The 19211-nt window shown below is 31.3% G+C and overlaps 1 long non-coding RNA gene across 2 annotated transcripts; it reads left to right on the forward strand.

Annotated features, from left to right (window-relative positions):
- The first annotated feature begins 1842 nt into the window (after nucleotides 1-1842).
- LOC123219891 lies at nucleotides 1843-2566 on the forward strand. Of its 2 annotated transcripts, none has more exons than XR_006502941.1 (4): nucleotides 1843-1883; nucleotides 1989-2028; nucleotides 2246-2343; nucleotides 2426-2566. It is a non-coding gene; the product is annotated as an uncharacterized LOC123219891 (long non-coding RNA). The 2 variants fall into 2 exon arrangements; XR_006502942.1 differs by having other exon boundaries at nucleotides 2271-2343.
- Nucleotides 2567-19211: the final 16645 nt, after the last annotated feature.

Here is a 19211-nt window from a genome sequence, read left to right on the forward strand (position 1 = left end):
AAAAATATGGGGGTATTTTGATATTACACAATGTATGAAAGATTTAAATAAAATATTAGAAATGGATAGATGTATTTCGATACAAGACAACATATTAAAGTGTTAAATAAAATGTTAGATAATTATGGGGCAAATGAAATATTAGAAAAAATATATGGGTATTTTGATATCAAACATTGTAAGAAAGTTTTAATAAAATGTTAAAAATAGATAGATGTATTTTGATACAAGACAACATATAAGAGTGTTAAATAAAATGTTAGAAAAATATCAGGAGTATTTTGATATTAAACATTATAAAACGATTTTAAATGATATATTAAGAGTAGATAAATACATTTCCATACAAGATAACATATGAGGGTGTTAAATAAAATGTTAGATAATTATAGGGGGTTAAATGAAATGTTAAAAAAATATGAGAGATATTTTGATATTAAACATCGTAATATGGTTTTAAATTACATGTTAGGAGTACATATATGCATTTTCATACAAGACAACATGTGAGGGTGTTAAATAAAATGTGAGATAATTATATGGGGTAAAGAAATGTTAGAAAAATTTGGGTGATATTTTGATATTAAACATTGTAAGAAGGTTTTAAATAAAATGTTAGGAATAGATAGATGCATTTTGATACAAGACAACATATAAGGGTGTTAAATAAAATATTAGATAATTATAGGGGTTAAATAAAATGTTAGAAAAATATAGAGGTATTTTGATACTAAACATTGTAAGACTGTTTTAAATGACATGTTAGGGGTACATAGATGTATTTCTATACAAGACAACATGTAAGAGTACTAAATGAAATATTAAATAATTATAAGGGTTAAAAAAAACGTTAAAAAAATATGAGGGTATTTTAATATTAAACATTGTAAACCAGTTTTAAATACTATGTTAAAAGTAGATAGATGTATTTCCATACTACACAACATGTGAGGGTGTTAAATAGAATGTTAGATAATCATGAGGGGTTATAAAAATGTTAGAAAAATATAGAGGGTTTTATGATATTAAACATTTTAAGATGGTTTTATGTATAAGTTTATGCATAATGATATATATAATATACTATTAAAAAATGGACTTTGTGCTTAATTAGGTACCATTCATTAAGGGGTATCTTTACGTAATTCAATTGGAGAAATAATGCTAGGATAAAAAGTTTTAACTTATCTAATACTAGGATAAAAAGTTTGTCTAAGTCAACATGTAAATTATTTAATTTGCAAACTTTGTTATGAAAAGATTGTTTTTATCTCATTGCATTACCTTCTAACATGAAATATTTGACCAATCTATATCATCTTGATATAAATGATAAAAATTTATTGAAAGAGATGCCACTTGAAATGGAAGAGTTGAAAAATCTTCAAATATTGCCGAATTTTATTATGGGCAAGTATACGGTTCTAATTGGTGCAGGAATTAGTTGAGATTAGTTGCTTGGAAAACTTGAGATTCGTTAGTGTAGGAAGCTAACATTTATTGGTAACAACGCCCTATCTTTATCTCTAAAAAGGCTTAGGATTGAATTTTGTGGAGAATTGAAAATTTTGAAGGATTCAAATGTTTCTTTTCTTGAGTACTTAGAGATTTCTGGGTGTGATTCTCTCAATTGCATATCATTAGATGATCTGTCGTCTGTGACACTAAGCCAACTAGTAGAAATGAGGACTTCCCTATGGCACTTACATCCATCTATTCGTGCAAACCCTGCCATCCTCACAAAAAACAATGGAAAAGTGAAAAAATATTCCTCAAATTCCTGAAGTCGTAATAGATTTCAAATTCATCTACAATTCAAAGAAGTTACACGTAGTTAATTTTTCCAAATTTCGCAAGCTCAGATACCACAAATTTCATCGAAGGTTTGCAAAATATCTCGATGACAACTCTACCATTGTCCAGATTTTTATGTAACCCAACATTTTTCTTTAATATTGATGTTATTAATCTCATTTGAACTTTGGCAGCTGATCGTCAACAAGAATCTCTCAATTTTAGTTTGTCCAGGTAATTCATTTATCTTGAATCAACTTAACATAATACCTTGTATCTCAAATTCTAATCCAACTTTTCTAATTTCATAAATTTATTTGTAACTGAAGAAATTTTTAGGATAGGAAAATTCCAATTTTTGGAATTATAAATAAAGCGAATTCTTCATGTTCTTGATTTTTCAATTCCTGAGAGGATCTTTCAGCAACAGATTAATTAATGTTATGATTAGTTTTTTTTGTGAGTTTTGAATTCAGGGGAGGAACATTTAGAGGCAGAAGTTGATATATTTTCCTTCGAATTGATTGAAGCTTATCTCGTTCAAGTTAGGTTTGTTATCTTATTTAAGAGATTTTCATAGCTTATTTAAGGAATCATTGTTTACTTCCTCAATATAAACAACACAATGCAGGACCCCTATGCTTAGATTCAGAGTTGCAAGAATCATTGGAAAAGCTTAAAATTTTCCTTCTCTAACTTCATGTAAGCATATTCAACACTGTTTTTATGCTTCAATACTTGTAAAAAATGATGATCCCAAATAATTTCTTTTTCGTGCAACTAATTACACATAGGGCTGGATTCCCTTTTTCTTTCATTTTCCCAGCATCATTTCCCTTTTTTTTATTAGGAGGCATATCTACTTAATTTATATTTGATAATATCATTTCTGCAGCAGCATCTGCTCAATTCCGATGCTGGTAAGACATTTCAAAATGAAATCTAACGTTGAACCTGGACAGATTCTAGTTTCTGCAATTCTTAATACAACTAATTCTTCATGCTCTTGTTTCATTTTTCAATTTCTGACAAGGTTATTAAATAATTGATTAGATGACATTATTGCTTCCACAATTCAGGGCTGGAACATGTAGGGGCAACTGTTGAGTTATCTTCTTTCTCAAATTGAATAAATTTAAAAATTGATGTCATTTGGTTTCAGGTTTGTCAAAACTTCTAACATCAGAATCATTCTATGATTTTTATTTCTACTTGTTATTGTTCTCAAAAAAACTCCTCTGTTGCCTCAAGTTTAAAATTCATAAATTTTATTTTACTTTTAGTTATTAGATCGGTTGCCTAGAACAAAATTCTGAATTGTCAACAAGATTCTCAGAGTAGAGGTTTTTAGGGCACTTCTATGCTTCATGTTAATCTCATTTCTGGTTGAATTTAATTTTTACTGTGTGCAATTTAATTTAGTATTTTGTCATTTTTTCCCAGCAAGAAGCAAGTGAAATATTGCTGTAGTTTCAGAAGTAGAGTAACAGAGTACTTTCAAATTTAAAGTAGTTCCTCTGTGCTTCCAAGGTCATCAAAAGTAAGCAACACCTGCAATTTTTGATAAAAACATAAGCTCGAGATCCTTGCTAAATTTTTCCTTCTGATTGCATACGCATATAACCGAAAATCTGGGTTCTACATTGCATAGGCATTAAATTTTTCCTTCTGATTCATTTTTCTTCGGGTGTCACCGTCTCCTACTTAACATAAGCAACTGTTAGAACCTAGTTCCTGGCTTCAGGTTTGGAGCTTTGGAAACCTTGCTGAAATTACAATACAGAGATTGTATCTTCTAGCTGAGCAACAGTTAATCAAGCTGCATTTTTCTGCTTGTGTGCATGGTTTTTTTTTTTTTAATTGTTATCTTATTGTTTTTGTTTTGGGAAAAGACATATTGTGGAATGCATCATTATTAATCTATGGTTTCCTCTTTATAGCTTATTTAAGGAATTACTTTCTCTATGCAAACAACACTATGCAGGATCCATACGCTTAAATGAACATTGCAAATCGTTGGGGGGCTTAGAGTTTTCCTTCTCCAACTTCATGTAAGCATATTTAAACTTTAAACAAGATTAAAAGTCATTTCTGCTTGACACATCTAATTGCATATTATGTATCCTAGTCTTGGATTTGCATATGGAGTCCACCAAATGGTGAGAAAAACTAAGTGATGAACCTCTATATATCTTGCTAAAGCAGTACAACCAGTCAATGTTCATCTATCGAAGCACGTGAGATATTCTTTCTTGATCCTCTTACTTTTACGTAGTCTTATTCTTACATTTTCCCACCATCATTGCACTTTTATTCCAGAAAAGCATGTCTCTTTAATTTGAATGTTTTAATATTCAAGGTGAATCCTAAAAGAGTTTCGCGATAAAATCCACATAACTTTAGGGGAGTTATGTGTCACCTTGGATGAAAGACACAAATCAGAAGTTCAAGTTATAACATTTATGCAGTAGCTTGTGAGCAATCAGTTTCTATGGTTGTAAGACATGTTTCAACTTTGTTAACAAATTCTTGTACATTTGTGAGATCTTTGAAATAATGACAATTTCATATCTTTTCTTCATAAATTGAGAGAGTAAATTTCTCTAAAATCACATCTCACAAACTTTGGAGATCAAAAGGTGCTTTGCTTATATAATTTGCTAGAAAAGGCTTGCTAGATTTGATAAGTTTCAGTCCTTACCAGTTGAACTAAATGATCTCACTTCCCTTAAGTGAGTTCTTACTAGTATTGCACTTAAAGTCTGATGATTTTTTGTTGGTTTGCCTACTGACAACACAAATATTGATATTTGTCATTTGTTACTCAACAACTTGTTGAAATATTGAATAGGGAAAACAATACAAGAGATCCCCTTAAGCAAATGGATGAGATTAAAAAAAAATTTCATCGCTTTAGAAATTTGTAAGTCACAATTGTACTCTTATATCAAATGTTTCATGTATTTCTATAACTGTGTTAATTTCATGCTCTATTTTTCTTAGTTTTGTAGGTGATTTGGTTGCAGGGTTTAAAAGTTAAGTACACTATTAGCAACACGGCTAGAGAAATGGAGAAACAATGAGGAGTTTTGAAGAATAAACCATTAAATCATTGTTTCACAAACTTGGGCCTCATCGTGTCACCATGGCATTGTAAACTTATTATGATGATAAGAGGAATGTGAAGCTAGTAGGGCAGCAATGCAGGCAAAGGAAATCTATTGAAACAGTATGTGATCAGTTCTGACAGTGGTAAAACATTTTCAAATGGATAAAAATTCTTATAAATATTAAGATCTTTGTGATAATGACAATGCTTATATCTTTTCAATAGGATAAAAGAAACCCAAAAAAAAAAAAAAACTCTAAAATCTCATCTCTTAAGCTTGTGGAGATTAAGAAGTGCTCTGCTTGTATATTTTGCTAGACAAGGCTTGTTGGATATGATAATCTTAAGTCCTTACCAGATCAACTGAACAGTCTCACAACGTTAACTAATTTCTTAATCAAAATGTTCTCAAAGTTTCATTTTTTATGGTTGGTTGTTTAGTTTCAACTCAAATATTGATATTTGTCCTTTGTTAATTAATTGTTTGGAGAAAGAAACAAAAGGGAAGTCCAAGTAACTTCAACAGGATACATGGCAAGAATTTTTTTGAATAAACTGGATGAGACTAAAAGACTTGACTCACCCACTATTTTCTTATTCATAAAATTGTAACTCTATTTGTTGTATCAACGTTTTTGCTTGTTTTTTCAGCTCCGTCAATTTCATATTGTATTTCCTTCTTTTTGCAGAGGATCTAGACACACAGTCAGAAAATTTAAGTTCACTAACACGAAACAGCTAGTTACTTGTAGAAAATCTAAAAACAGTTAATGCCACAAACCATTAGATCATTGCTTCACAGACTTGGGGCTTCATCATGTCACCATGTCACAAATGCAGTGGCAGAGGGTTACAGACCTGGAGTTTTGCCTTGAACCTGCTCTTCACTGCTGCTGCATTAGTGGTATCATAATGTTTGTTTGAGATTTTAATGTGTTTGGGGATGAAATAGATGCTGAAGATGTGCTGCTGGGTTGGCTCTTCCTTACAGCTGCACTCCTGTTACTGGACTAGTACTGGAACAAGAAATCTGGAATTGATGTATTTTAGCTACTGTTGTATTGACTGATAAATGTACTCAAATATCATAAGAATACTTGTAAATTGATACTTGTATTGAAAAGATTTTCCAGAATTACAATAAAAGTTCAATTGATACATTGGAATTAACATAGATTCAAGAAACACCAAATACTTAAACAAGTAGACTAATCCTCTAGCTTTCAAGAGACTGGAACTCTCCCCCTTCTTCCTTCTCAATAGTTTTATTCTCTGAATTCTTTTTGGATCCTTCCCTTCTCCTTTTATCCTTATTATAGTCAAGTCTTCTCATAGATTGCCACGTTCCATCTGCAAATTTGGGGGTCCTCGCTGCTGTGAAATTGACATTTGCTGCACTCCACTCCTTTGCTGTCACGTTTGTTTGTTGTCCCAAGTAATCCTTCCTTCTCTTGATTGTTTTGCATTTGGTGTTTGATCTTGTAAGAATTGTAAGCATAGGCCCTAATAATCTCTCTATCATAAGAAATTTGAAAAATTTCTTTGAAGTAGATGAAACATGCATGATGTGTTTAGAGAGCATAACTCAACAAGCCCGTAAACTAGGTGAAAATATTCTCACTAAATATACTCTCTCTCTCTCTCTCTCTACATATATAGAGTATATTTTTGTTGAACCTCTCCGAACCTCTTATAGATAGATTATATGACACATGGTTGATAATAACTTTTTAATAGAGAGACAATTGCAAGAGAAAATTCGCTAGCGTTGGAAAAACCTTTTCAAACCACTTTGTTGATTCAATTTAGCAAACAAACACTCTCAATTTTTTTAATTTTAATTTTTATATAAGAATTTCATTGGACAATTTCAAGTTAAGTTTGAGGTTGATTTTTAAATAACTATATAGGATTTTCTTAACTTTAGAGATTGATTCATTAGTATTAAAATATTAATTATTCTAATATAATATAGGTTAATTAATATTATGTGATAGAGTTTAGGTTGGAGTTCAACCTCTTTTCTGTTTTTACTGTTTAATATTCGAGCCCATCCTAATCCATGGGCCTATAATTAAAAGTAAGGATGAATTTGCCATAGTATAAAACCATATATATTAAATTTTAATCCCTTATATTGTTGGATTTACAATTTTGTGCTCATTAATTATCTTTAAAAAAAAAAATACAGGATATTTGAATGATCTTGAGGCTCTAAAAATAACTTCAAACAACAAAATATTCCCAATTTTGAAAATATAAAAAAATGTGCAATAAACCCAAATAATTTTAAATAATTTGTGTAGGTAACCCCAACTATGCTTGAGGCTTTCCTTATAAATCATTCATGTATTGCTAGAGAAAATGTTTTATTGATTCAAGTAATGATGCAGTTCTTTTTGAATTTATTAATTGAATAGGTGGCTCAAATTTGCATTTATAGTTCGAGTTCATTACTCATTTAGAAACAATATTATTTTATTCATTATTATCGTTTTATGGATGAATCCTAATTACGAATTCGAGTTACTAATTTGAATTATAAATTCAAATTAAACTTAAGTTAAATATTTTTTATTTGAATTATTTTGCTCGTTTTGTCATAGATTTAAGTGTTTCAACTACTTTTGATAGCCTAAACAGAGTTGATAACATAACCAACAATAACAAGTACAACTTAAACTACTGACTTTAGGTCATTTGTTTTCTCTATTTTCTCCTTCGTTTTGATGATCTATAGTCACACTTTTTGTTTAATTATATTTTATAGGTAATTAACAGGCGTTATTAATAAGTTATTGTATATAATTATGGGGGGCAATCAAATTGACTATACTATTTTTAAATATTCTATTCAACTTTAGTGTAATGACTATAATACCCTTGTACATAGGCTTCCCTTCCAATTTCTAGAGCAATAAAATTATGGGGACTTAAAATGAGAACCAAATTGGGTACAAAAGGTGATGTGTCATTATATTAATTTAATAATTTTGAATTAAAAATAAAATAACACTTAATCACATATTGATACATTATTATTAGGTACTAAACATTGTTCTTTTTATAATTGGTTCAACATAATATGTTTAGATACTTTGTAACTCTATTATTGATCTACACAATTTATCCGTACAAATTAATGTTATAACATATGATTAAATAATTTTAAAGTAAGAAAAAAAAAGTAAATAATCGCATTACTTAAACATACGTTACTAGATTAATTTATATAAATAAATTAGTAAAAAATGTTTATATATATAATTGCACTCTTATGCTATAATTATGAATGTAGCTTTAAGTTTGATGAGGTGATTTTATGCTATCTACAGGAAAATTTTCTAAACCCCTTTTGGTATACATTAATTTTAAAATTTACTTGTATAGTTACAATTACATTTAACTTGCTTAGAGAAAATTTGGTGGGAAAGGGAAAATTATGGATTCTATATTAATGGCAAGATATAGAGGGCATGTAAATAATTTTATTCTAAAATTTTTGAATAATGAAAAAAATACAAATATTGATAGAATAATTTTACAATAAAAATAAGAGTTAACAATAAGCTAAACCTTCTGTAGATGGAGTTGTTGAAAAAGCTGATTTCAGTCCAAACCTTATCTCAATATAATTTTGTTTAAAATTTCTAAATAAGAAATCACCTTTAAATTGAATGAGTATTAACCCAACTTTTTGTATCTTCATTCGGTGATATTCAAATAAGTTGAGTTTTAAAAAATATTTAGTTTGGGTAATATTTTATTATCAACATAGAAAGATTACCTTAAAAATAGATTACTTAAAATATCACTGAGTATAAAATATTACTATATTTGATAAAATTTAATAAAAATGAATAAGTATAAATAATTATTGTATTTAGTTAAAGATAATAAAATAATATTAGTAAATTATTTTATTTAAATATTTATGAATAATTATTTTTAAATATTTTTATATTATTTATGATATTAATTAAAAATAAATTTATTTTTGTTTCAAAAAATTAATACATAATAATATAATTATAATGTAATCAATATTACTTTATTAATTTTTTAATAATTAAGGTGAAGGTAGTAATCAAATTACCATCTATATTACTAATGAATCAAACAAGATAATATAAATAATAAAAAATATATTACCAAAGTAATTTTTAAATCTCCATAACCAAACAACCCTTTAAAGTAATCATTCTGAATTCGAATTAAGCTTAGAGTTGACACTTATTTAAGTTTAATTTCAATCAACTCCTACTTGTAGCCATAGTTAATTTAAATATTTTTGAATAATTATTTTTGGGAAATTAATTAAAATAGATAGTTGGTTTTGCACGTAAACTTTTTTCGACAACAATTCTTACTTTTTACTTTTTTAAACAAATTATATTTTTCATTCCAAACATACCCCTCTTTTAATTTCTCAGTGTTTACCGCAGCTTTTCACTGATTAATTGTTTATATTTCAAATCAATTGCATATATTTCAGACAATACTCATTAAGATTAAGTTTTCTGTAATGGATAAAATCTACAGATGAAAGATAGATTATTTTTTATAAAATAATTGATGCTTATATACTTTTATACCATTATAAAATGATGGATATATTGAAAATGATACATTTTTCTAAAAACGTTGTGTTTTCTGAAAAAACGGTGCGTTTTGCTCAAAATGATGCGGGAAAATCCGAGCGGGTGCATGAATTTGGAAAGGGCGTAGGAAGGGGTGCGAGAATTTGGAAAAGGGTGCGAAAATGGGTGCTAGTGCTTGAAAATGTGAAGGGGTGCAGAAAAATATAAAAGAGTGCGTAAAAATGTAAAGGGGTGCGTGAAACTGTGAAGAGGTGTGGAAAAATGTAAAGAGGTGCGTGAAATTGTGAAGGGGTGCGTAAAAATAATATATATTATATATATAATATAAAATATATTATATATTATATTATTAATATAATATATATTATAATATATATAATATATTATATTATTAATATAATATATATTATAAAGATCTCCCGCACCCCTTTGTTATCTTCCGCACTCTTTTTATAATTCACGCACTGTCTTTATATTTTCACGCACCCTTTCCAAATTAACGTACCCACACCCTTTTCCAAATTCCCGCACCCCTTCACGCACCCACACCATTTTGAAAAAAATGCACCATTTTTGAGACAAGGCACCATTTTCATTTTATAAAATTAGATTTTATTCATTACAGGAAACTTTATCTTAATGTATATCGTCTGAAATGTAAGCAATTAATCAGCGAAAAGCTACGGTAAACGCTGAGAAATTAAAAGAGAGGTATTTTTGGAATAAAAAATATAATTTGCTTAAAAAGGTAAAAAGTAAGAATTGTTGCCTAAAAATGTTTACTCGTAAAACCGGTTGCCTATTTTAATTAATTTCCCATTGTTTTTAAATATTTTTATATTATTTATCATATTAATTAAAAATAAATTTATTTTTATCTCAAAAAATTAATAAATAATAATATAATTATAATAAAATCAATATTATTTGATAATTTTTTAATAACTAAGGTGAATATAGTAATCGGATTTCTATTTATATTACTAATAAATCAAACAAAATAATATAAATAATAAAAAATATATTATCAAAGTAATCTTTAAATCTCTATAATCAAATGGCCCTTTAAAGAAATCATTTTGAATTCGAATTAAACTTAGAGTTTACACTTATTCAAGTTTAATTTCAATCGACTCCTACTTGTTGCCATAGTCCATGGATCTCTGCTTACCCGAAAAACACAAAATTCACGTAAACGAAAATAAAAAGAAAAAACAATAGCAACAGCAAAATGGAGGGAGGAGGAGGTGCTGCGACCCAGCAGGCAGACACGGCGATGACAGAGGCGCCATCGGACCCTCAGCAGCCACCGGCGGCTGCTCAGGCGGCGGGGATCGAGAACATTCCTGCTACGTTGAGCCATGGGGGATGATTTATTCAGTACAACATACTTGGGAACATATTTGAAGTGACGGCGAAGTATAAGCCACCTATTCTGCGCATCGGGAAGGGCCCATACGGCATCGGTTGGTACTCTCTCACTGAGTCACTTGTCACAGTCAGTCTCAGTGTTGTTAAAGAGTCTTTTTTTAGCACCTGGGTTTTTTATGTTCCGATGTGTTTTGATTTATGAATGTGAGTTTTATGTGGATTTGGATGGTTTGTGAAGGTTGTGTTGTGGGGTTTTTGCTATGTAGTGAAATTTTATATTTTTATGTTGGTGGGTGTAGATTTTTTATTAAAGTATTTGGAGCTGTTACATGTTGAAGATACGTTAAATGTGTGGCTATTTTCTTCAATATAAGCTAAGAAGAAGAAAGAGATTATTTTAAAAGGTAAAAAATTATCAAAACTTATTTTTTTGTGTATTAGCTTTTAGAAACAAGTAGTTCAATGGAAGTTACACTTCTGTTTATAGGAATTTGTAGCCATTTCTGTGAAGAGAAATGAGCAATATGAAGATTGAATTTGTAGAGTGGTTAAGGGAGTGCTGCTAGTTGGAATTGCAAATCTTTCGGTGAAAGTCAGGCTGTTTTAAGCCAGTGAGTGTGCATGTAGTTCTGTCTGTGGATGGCTTGTTTTCTGGTTCTTTATGGATTTGAGTTTTCTATGTAATGAGGTTGTTTGGAGTGTTTCCTTTTTTCTTTTCGTTGGGAAATGTATTGAGTAATTTCTATTGGCTGTTTATTTTGTTTCAACGTTACAATATTGTAAAGCTTGTGTAGTTGAGTTTGTTAGCTGTTTCGTAGGTCGCATGGACATGTGCTTATATTTTTATTTGCCCAAGATGTGAAATTGATAATATTTGTGATTAATTTTTTTTATAAAAAATGAAACGATAGTATTTGCATGATCATATGTACATATAGCTAATTGTATAGGAATTTGGTGAACTTCTGTAAGCCATCAATTTGAGAAAAGTATTTAACTGGTTAAATTAAATTCTGTTGGTACGTGGTAATGGAAATCTGTTCTTGAGAGAGCATTTTTAGGAACTATGTGTTTAAAAATATAGTGTAGGTAGAAGAGATTTGACTTACAGTTTTGTTAGAAGCACTCAAGTGCACAAACATGGGAGAAGGTTGATTTGCCATGGTATCTTTTGAGAAGAGAAGTCTTTGACTTCTAATTTTGCATATTTGTGCACATTGTTGATGGTCATTCAAGCTTCTTAGTTGTTTATATTTATGTTTTGTTTAAATATTGAAAATTAAAACAAAAGTTAGGTCTAATGGCATTATTTTAAAAAACACCTCAAAGTTATAATTTTTTTAAACCCCACTTTGTTTCACTCCTCACACACTTGACCCTCTATCTCTAGCAGCTGGAGGTTGCACTGCAGTCGATAGGTTGTGTTATCAATTCAGAGTTTGAAACCCAACTACAGTTAAAAAAATAATCAGAAACAGAAGAAAAAAATAGAAATTTCAAAGACACTCAAAACATTTTCATTTTCTAAAACGAAAATGATTGCAAAAAGCTCTTTTCAATCTCCTGACATGCCCCTCTTCAAGAGCCTCGATGGGCTTCACCACCTTGCAGAAACACGCCATTTCAAGGTAAACCCACTTTGCCAATTCAATTTCTTGGGGAAATTTTTATATATTTTCCTTCCAAACAAATAGATCTTATAGTTTATGCAAATTTTTTCTTAATTTTTTGTGTGAAATATTTGATAAAATGGTTGCTTAAACCTTTACGTTTATAATTTTTGAGACGTTTCTGATAAAAATTAAGAAGCAAGCTTCGGTTTTTAACTGAAGAATGTAGTTAGTATTAAGCCAAATTTCAGGGGCTGTTGGATGCAATTTTTGAAAAGGTTGTTGTGTTCAATATTTGATGTAAATATCATTGTTTTTCATTGGTGTGTATGTACTTGTGTTATTTGTTTGTGTAGGCGTGGTTCATGGATCCATTTGGGGTCATTCATGATGGAAAACAACCTTATCCTAGTGCAATTTCTACATGTATGTATTCATATGTGAGTTTTAGCATTTTTGTGTTCTTGTTTTAGGTTGTTATTGATATTATAAAGATTAATGCTATTACATATATAAATAGATGTGATGATCATGCAGTATTGGCATGTTAAAGTGTATTAACTTCATTGTTATGCTTCATCCAATCGCATCACATCACGTCACATTAGTTTATATAAATTACTTTGAACATGTTTTGTGTATTTTTTGGCACTATGGTTGGTGAACAGTAATGCCATGTATAGACTTTTTGTACAAACATGTTCATTCATGCAGATGAGCAATCATGCAGTAGTGACTTATCGAATTGTTTAAGCTTTGTTGTTTAGCTGAAGCATATTATTTCACATCAATTTGTGAGAGAGCTTGTGTATATAGTTATATTTTGTATGGACACTAATAATAGTTTGACAGCTTGAACCTTGGGTTATGTTTATTAGGTGGTGATAGTGATAGAGCTTGATAGTTTGTGGTTGTATGTTTGGTAATAAGCTTTGGATGTGTACGTGATGGGGAATGTCAGTTTATTTTGTATATCAGTCCTCATAATGTTTAGCTTTAGATTTTTAGGTTAGATAGCTTGACTGAATAAATCATATAAGAGTGTATGGTTTATGAATTTCTCTTTTTAGGTGACAAGAAAAAAGCTAATAATCACTAATGCAAAAATGGTGATCATGAATAACTTTTCATGGTGTGTTTCAACCACAATGGAAAAGAGCTATCACTAGTGGAGAATCAACATATCAGTACTTACAAAGGTTGGGTATTGCATCTTATAAGATTAAAGATTAAGAAATCATTTATTCTTAATATGAATTAATATTTTGTATTGTTTAACTCTTTTGCTGAATTTTAATGTTTGCTCTTGGTTTATAAAAGCATGTATTTTGTTTTGTGTCAACTTTTAATTCATCATATTCATTTCTTTTCTGTTATCTTGTACTTTAAATCAGCCCTCTTGGTGGTTCAATTGATGGTGTTATTTTCTATTGGTGGAACTATAGTCAGTGATCCATCTATTCTATAGTTGGTGTTTGTCAAAAGATCTTCTTTCTTTGCTCAAATTTTCACATAGATTCAACTCTCTTAACCTATAATCCTTATGTGTTTCTGATTATTATATTTTTCATTTCTAACTAAAATGTTATTTCAGTGTAGTGTTTTTCAGTCATATTTCATCCTCCGAATGACATGTGTCTTGTTTGTTTTTTATGCATTGTTTAGAGTTGTAGAGTACATCTTGTTTTTGTTTTCATGGATTATACTATAAATTGGAAAGATGATGCTTGGTTTTCAACACTCGAAATGTCTTATGTTCACATGACTTGGAGTGATTGGGATGTAAGCTGTACTACAACTGTATTACAACTTATTTAGGCTATAATACAGCCCTGATCTTTGCACAAATTATAGCATATCAATAATCCCTACAATCATGTAATTTTCCTAATTTTTCTATTTTACTTTCTATGTATAGTTTATTGTTGTATATATTTAAAGGGTACAATGTATACAAGACAGGAAGAGATTCAGATCAATATTCTTGATAACCCAAAATAGTTGTCTTTCTTATAATTATCATGGTATCAGAGCTGTGGTAATTCAAATTTCTCTTCTGCTTTGAAAATTATTTTTGTTTTGGTGCTTCAACTATCACAAGCAATTCCTTGCCCGTACTGCGCTACTGTTCGGTATAAACAAACCTTGTCTTCGACATTCAACAATTTCCAGGTGCAATCTATATCTCTTGTAACTCCATGGATTGTGAAAAATTTGACTCCATATCTGTTAAGTTTAATGGGAAAAATTATCCTCTTTGGGAATTTCATTTTCGAATCTTTATAGAAGGAAAAGAATTATCTGGAATTCTAGATGGGTCATTGCGTGAACCAACTGATGATAAACAATAGGCTAAATGGAAAGCAAATAATGCTAAAATCATTACTTGGATTTTGAATTCTGTTGAGAAAGAAATTGCTTTGGGTTTGAGATCTTTTAGTACTGCTAGTAAGATTTGGGCTCACCTTAAGAAAGTATATTCTCAAACAAACCAGGCTAGACAGTTTGAAATTGAATATATGATAGCTAAACTCAATCAAGATGATAGGGACATAAAAACATTTTACTCTGAATTGCTAGGATTATGGACTGAGTTAGATATGATATCCTTAAGTATTGTTGAGGATTCTGCTTTTCAAGAACTAAAGAAAGAAAGAGATAGGAGTAGAGTGCTTCAATTTCTTATGAAACTCAGACCTGAATTTGAAAATGCTAGAGCCAATATAATTAATCGAGGATTAACTGATATTGATTCGGTTTTGGGAGAACTTTTTCGAGAGGAAACTCGACTATGGACTCAGACTGATTTGGATGCTAAACTAATTCTGTTGATGCTGTTTTTTTAGCTTCTCGTGGTAGGCCCCAAATGAAACTTTCTTATGGAGATTACAGTAAAACCCAATGCCGATTTTGTAATGGTATTGGACATATACAGTCCCATTGCAAGAAAAGGAATGAATGCAATTATTGTAAAAAGAAGGGGCATGTGATCGCTGAATGTCGACTGTTGCAACGAAATAAACAAAAGCAACCTGCATTTCTTGATTCTAGTTTCAGTCAAGAACAAAATATTGGTGGCTTAAACAGTGCAACTTCCGATCTTACGCAAGAGACCATACAACAGATGATTCAAACTACCATACAAACTGTCCTACCAGGTGCCATTACATCTGCTTTCTCTGCTGCTGGTTTATCAGGTAAAACAAACCAATTAGCTCCTTGGTTCCTTGACTCTGCAGCCTTTAATCACATGTCCAACCATACACGTCATTTTTCAAAACTTCAACCATATCCACCAAATAATTTTGTTATTACTGCTAATGGAGAAAAACTACCTATCAAAGGACTTGGAACACTTTCTTTAAACAAATCTCTTCCTCTTTCTCACTATTTTTATGTCCCAAATTTAGCTGCGAATTTAATTTCTGTTGGTCAATTGGTTGATCAAAATTGTCTAGTTAATTTTTCATCTTCTGGTTGTTCTATACAGGACCTTCAAACTGGGAAGGTGATCGGGAAGGGGCATAAGCAAGGACGATTGTTTCACTTGAACCTGAATGATCCAACCTCTCACAATCATAAGGATAATCAGTCTGCTCTTCCATTTTGCTGTTCTGTTTCTTCTCCAAATAATGTTTTGATTGCTAATAAAAAGTGGTGCCTTTGGCATCGACGCCTTGGACACCCTCATGCAAATAAACTCAAAAACATGTTTCAGTCCAAAGTTCTTCCTGTTTCGTTAAATGTTAATTTTGATTTTTTAAAATTAGATTGTGAAAGTTGTTCTCTTGGCAAGGCTGCAAAGTTACCCTTTGCTCCTAGTTCTTCTAATGTAGAAGCTTCTTTCGATTTAATACATGCTGATTTATGGGGTCCGTCACCATCTTTGTCTAGGTTAGGATATAGATATTTTGTCTTGTTCATAGATCATTACACACGGTTTACTTGGGTATTCTTTTTGTGCGCTAAATGTGATTTTACCAATATTGCAAAAGCCTTTATCAATATGGTTGAGACACAATTTGGCAAAACCATTAAGATTTTCCGCTCTGATTTTGGCGGAGAATTTTGCTCTTCTCAACTTACCAATTTTTTTCAAGAAAAAGGAATTTTGCATCAATTCTCGTGTCCCCATACCCCAGAACAGAATGGTGTTGTCGAAAGGAAAAATCGTCATGTCGTTGAAATTGCTCGTACTCTCCTTCTTGAATCACATGTTCCACATAGTTTTTGGGTAGAAGCTATTCATACCGTTGTTTTTCTTATCAATCAACAACCTACCCCTGTGCTTGAACATAACACACCTTGGTTTTATCTGTTTAAGAAACCCCCTAGGTACTCTTATCTTAGAGTCTTTGGTTGTGTTTGTTTTGTCCTCCTACCTCCAAATGAACACACAAAATTATCTCCTAAAGCAGCAAAATGTGTATTTCTTGGTTATAGTGACAAACATAAAGGATATCTTTGTTATGATTTTCAAGCAAAAAGAATGCGCATTTCTCGCCATGTCAATTTTTTTGAGAATTTGTATTATTTTTCCTCTTCTATTGTGACTCCTCCCTTATCTCCTGATAACGCCATTTCTTTTCTGCCTTCATTTCTTGATAATAATTCTACGAATGGTTTAGAAACTAATTTTTCAGGTTCATCAGTGAATATATCGCAAGTGCCTCAACCTGATCACAATTCCGAAGGTCTACAATCTTTGCAATCATCAGCCACACCATCTCATTCCTCCAACCAACCACGTCGCTCAACCCGTTCTAATTTTGGACAACCTGCAGACCGGTATGGTTACTCTCCGGAACAGTATGGTCCTTCTATTGCTTATCTTAGTACTCTTGAATCCATTTCCATACCATCTACCTATAAGCAAGCAGCAGATAATGCATGTTAGAAGAGTGCCATGGAAGACGAACTTTTAGCTCTTGAGACAAACCATACTTGGGACTTAGTTCCCGCACCACCTGATGTCTCTTTAATTGGTAGTAAATGGATCTATATTGTTAAAATCAAACCTGATGGTTCTCTTGACAGGTATAAAGCCAGATTAGTAGCTCAAGGCTACACACAGGAGTACTGTATTGATTATGAAGAGACGTTTTCTCCAGTTGCAAAGATGACCACAGTTAGAACTCTTTTAGCTATTGCATTTGCCAAAAGATGGCCTTTGCATCAGATGGATGTCAAAAATGCTTTCTTGCATGGCGATTTACACGAAACTGTGTACATGAAGCCTCTACCAGGATACCCACTCTCTAATCCAAATTTGGTGTGTAAACTTCGCAAGTCTCTTTATGGACTCAAACAAGCCCCTCGTGCATGGTTTGAGAAATTTTCATCTACAATTAAACAAGCTGACTTTCAACAAAGCTCTAATGATCACTCATTATTCATTTCTCATTCCTCTAATGGTATCATTGCATTACTAGTATATGTTGATGATATGGTTATTACAGGTGATGATCAGAAAGGTATCAACAAGCTCAAACATTTTCTTCAATCCTCCTTCCATATGAAAGATCTTGGGAAATTGACTTATTTTTTGGGTTTGGAAGTCTCTCAATCAGAAAATGGGGTATCTCTCAGTCAACAAAAGTATACTACAGATTTAATCAAATTGGCCAATCTTCCTGATAACCAATCTTGTGCTACCCCAATGGAATTCAATTTGAAATTAACCAAGGATGCTGGTCCACCATTGCCTAATCCTACTTTATACAGACGTCTTGTTGGCAGCCTCATATATCTTACAATCACTCGACCCGACATCTCATATGTTGTCCAAGTGGTGAGTCAGTTTGTTTCTGAACCTCGTAAGTTACATCTCTCAGCCCTTCATCGAATCATTCGGTACCTTAAAGATACTTTGGGACGCAGTCTATTTTTTCCTTCCACTTCTTCTCTTGAACTAGTGGCATTTGCTGATGCTGATTATGCTGGGTGTCTTGATACACGCCGTTCTACTACCGGTTGGTGTGTCTTCTTGGGGTCAACACCTATTTCGTGGAAGTGCAAAAAGCAAGATCGGGTTGCTAAATCTTCCACTGAAGCTGAATATCGCTCCATGTCATCAGTTAGTTCAGAAATTGTTTGGCTTCGTCGACTTCTTTTGGATTTTGGTGTTTCATCTAATCAACCGACTTCTCTTTATGCTGATAACATCAGTGTTATTCGCATAGCCACTAATCCTGTTCACCATGAACATACGAAACATATTGAGGTTGATTGCCATTACATCCGTGAACTTGTGCAAGACCAAACTCTACAACTTCATCACGTGCCTTCTCATGATCAAATTGCAGATTTGCTGACCAAATCTATGACATCTTCTCGACACAAGTATCTGGTTGACAAATTGATGCTTGTTGACACCTAGCATCAATTTGAGGGGAGGTGTAAGCTGTACTACAACTGTATTACAACTTATTTAGGCTATAATACAGCCCTGATCTTTGCACAAATTATAGCATATCAATAATCCCTACAATCATGTAATTTTCCTAATTTTTCTATTTTACTTTCTATGTATAGTTTATTGTTGTATATATTTAAAGGGTACAATGTATACAAGACAGGAAGAGATTCAGATCAATATTCTTGATAACCCAAAATAGTTGTCTTTCTTATAATTATCATGGGATACTATATCCCTTGAGGTATGCTAAGTAATAAAATTTAATAGTTGTTTGTTACTTCTAATTCTCTTGGCGCGTCAATTGAATC

Source organism: Mangifera indica, chromosome 7 (genome assembly GCF_011075055.1).
Source record: "Mangifera indica cultivar Alphonso chromosome 7, CATAS_Mindica_2.1, whole genome shotgun sequence".
Taxonomy (NCBI): Eukaryota; Viridiplantae; Streptophyta; class Magnoliopsida; order Sapindales; family Anacardiaceae; genus Mangifera; species Mangifera indica.